Below are 3657 nucleotides of genomic sequence, written 5' to 3'. Positions count from 1 at the left end.
ATCATCACCCGACCATCGCCCTCAGGACCAATCATCACAACCATCACCCTCAGTACCAATCATCACCCAACCATCACCCTCGGGACCAATCATCGCCCTCAGGGCCAATCATCACCCAACCATTGCCCTCAGGGCTAATCATCACCCGACCATCGCCCTCAGGACCAATCATCGCCCAACCATCACCCTCAGGACCAATCATCGCCCAACCATCGCCCTCAGGACCAATCATCACCCAACCATCGCCCTCAGGACCAATCATCGCCCAACCATCGCCCTCGGGACCAATCATCGCCCAACCATCTCCCTCAGGACCAATCATCACCCAACCATCGCCCTAAGGACCAACCATCGCCCAACCATCGCCCTCAGGACCAATCATCACCCGACCATCGCCCTCAGGGCCAATCATCGCCCAACCATCGCCCAACCATCGCCCTCAGGGCCAATCATCACCCGACCATCGCCCTCAGGGCCAATCATCGCCCAACCATCGCCCTCAGGGCCAATCATCGCCCAACCATCGCCCTCAGGACCAATCATCACCCGACCATCGCCCTCTGGGCCAATCATCGCCCAACCATCGCCCTCAGGGCCAATCATCACCCGACCATCGCCCTCAGGGCCAATCATCACCCAACCATCGCCCTCAGAACCAATCATCACCCAACCATCGCCCTCAGGATGAATCATCGCCCTCAGGGCCAATCATCACCCAACCATCGCCCTCAGGGCCAATCATCACCCGACCATCGCCCTCAGAATTAATCATCACCCAACCATCACCGTCAGGATGAATCATCACCCTCAGGGCCAATCATCACCCAACCATCACCCTCATGGCCAATCATCACCCAACCATCGCCCTCAGGATGAATCATCACCCTCAGGGCCAATCATCACCCAACCATCGCCCTAAGGGCCAATCATCACCCAACCATCGCCCTCAGGGCCAATCATCACCCAACCATCGCCCTCAGGGCCAATCATCACCCGACCATCGCCCTCAGGACCAATCATCACAACCATCACCCTCAGTACCAATCATCACCCAACCATCACCCTCGGGACCAATCATCGCCCTCAGGGCCAATCATCACCCAACCATTGCCCTCAGGGCTAATCATCACCCGACCATCGCCCTCAGGACCAATCATCGCCCAACCATCACCCTCAGGACCAATCATCGCCCAACCATCGCCCTCAGGACCAATCATCACCCAACCATCGCCCTCAGGACCAATCATCGCCCAACCATCGCCCTCGGGACCAATCATCGCCCAACCATCTCCCTCAGGACCAATCATCACCCAACCATCGCCCTAAGGACCAACCATCGCCCAACCATCGCCCTCAGGACCAATCATCACCCAACCATCGCCCTGAGGACCAACCATCGCCCAACCATCGCCCTCAGGACCAATCATCACCCAACCATCGCCCTCAGGACCAACCATCGCCCAACCATCGCCCTCAGGACCAATCATCACCCAACCATCGCCCTCAGTGCCAATCATCACCCAACCATCGCCCTCAGGATGAATCATCACCCTCAGGGCCAATCATCACCCAACCATCGCCCTAAGGGCCAATCATCGCCCAACCATCGCCCTCAGGACCAATCATCACCCAACCATCGCCCTCAGGGCCAATCATCGCCCAACCATCGCCCTCAGGGCCAATCATCGCCCAACCATCGCCCTCAGGGCCAATCATCGCCCAACCATCGCCCTCAGGGTCAATCATCACCCAACCATCGCCCTCAGGACCAATCATCACCCAACCATTGCCCTCAGGGCCAATCATCGCCCAACCATCGCCCTCAGGGCCAATCATCACCCGACCATCACCCTCAGGGCCAATCATCACCCAACCATCACCCTCAGGACCAATCATCGCCCAACCATCGCCCTCAGGATGAATCATTGCCCTCAGGGCCAATCATCACCCAACCATCGCCCTCAGGACCAATCATCACCCAACCATCGCCCTCAGGACCAATCATCGCCCTCAGGACCAATCATCGCCCAACCATCACCCTCAGGACCAATCATCGCCCAACCATCGCCCTCAGGACCAATCATCACCCAACCATCGCCCTCAGGGCCAATCATCACCCAACCATCACCCTCAGGACCAATCATCACCCAACCATCGCCCTCAGGATGAATCATCGCCCTCAGGGCCTATCATCACCCAACCATCGCCCTCAGGACCAATCATCACCCAACCATCACCCTCAGGACCAAATCATCGCCCAACCGTCGCCCTCAGGATGAATCATCACCCAACCATCGCCCTCAGGACCAATCATCACCCAACAAATGCCCTCAGGACCAATCATCGCCCAACCATCGCCCTCAGGACAAATCATCACCCAACCATCGCCCTCAGGACCATCCATCCCCCAACCATCGCCCTCAGGGCCAATCATCGCCCAACCATCGCCCTCAGGGCCAATCATCACCCAACCATCGCCCTCAGGACCAATCATCACCCAACCATCGCCCTCAGGACAAATCATCACCCAACCATCACCCTCAGGACCAATCATCGCCCAACCATCGCCCTGAGGACCAATCATCACCCAACCATCACCCTCAGGACCAATCATCGCCCAACCATCGCCCTGAGGACCAATCATCACCCAACCATCACCCTCAGGATGAATCATCGCCCTCAGGACCAATCATCACCCAACCATTGCCCTCAGGGCCAATCATCACCCGACCATCGCCCTCAGGGCCAATCATCACCCAACCATCGCCCTCAGGGCCAATCATCACCCGACCATCGCCCTCAGGGCCAATCATCACCCAACCATCGCCCTCAGGGCCAATCATCACCCGACCATCGCCCTCAGGACCAACCATCACCCTCAGGACCAATCATCACCCAACCATCGCCCTCAGGACCAATCATCACCCAACCATCGCCCAACCCAACCATCACCCTCAGGGCCAATCATCACCCAACCATCGCCCTCAGGACCAACCATTACCCTCAGGACCAATCATCACCCAACCATTACCCTCAGGACCAATCATCACCCAACCATCGCCCTCAGGACCAATCATCACCCAACCATCGCCCAACCCAACCATCACCCTCAGGGCCAATCATCGCCCAACCATCACCCTCAGGGCCATTCATCACCCAACCATCGCCCTCAGAATCAATCATCACCCAACCGTCGCCCTCAGGACCAACCATCACCCAACCATCGCCCTCAGAATCAATCATCACCCAACCATCGCCCTCAGAATCAATCATCACCCAACCATCGCCCTCAGGACCAATCATCGCCCACCCTCAGGATGAATCGTTGGACTGGTTCATGAAGCTCAGGCCACAGGAAGTGACATTGGTAGGAAGTGGGGGGAGGGAAAAGGACTCCATAACAGAATAATATGGAAGGGCTGTGCCAGAGGGGGGACGTCACCAGACCAAACCGCGTGGAGCAGCAGGGAAACCGCGTGGAGCAGCAGGGAAACCGCGTGGAGCAGCAGGGAAACCGCATAGAGCAGCAGGGAAACCGCGTGGAGCAGAAGAGAAACCGCATGGAGCAGCAGGGAAACCGCATGGAGCAGAAGAGAAACCACATGGAGCAGCAGGGAAACCGCATGGAGCAGAAGAGAAACCACATGGAGCAGCAGG

Source organism: Staurois parvus, unplaced genomic scaffold (assembly GCF_062004578.1).
Source record: "Staurois parvus isolate SC_StPar_1 unplaced genomic scaffold, SC_StPar_1.0 ptg002475l, whole genome shotgun sequence".
In the NCBI taxonomy this organism is placed as follows: Eukaryota; Metazoa; Chordata; class Amphibia; order Anura; family Ranidae; genus Staurois; species Staurois parvus.
Note: the sequence above shows the minus strand (reverse complement) of the source record.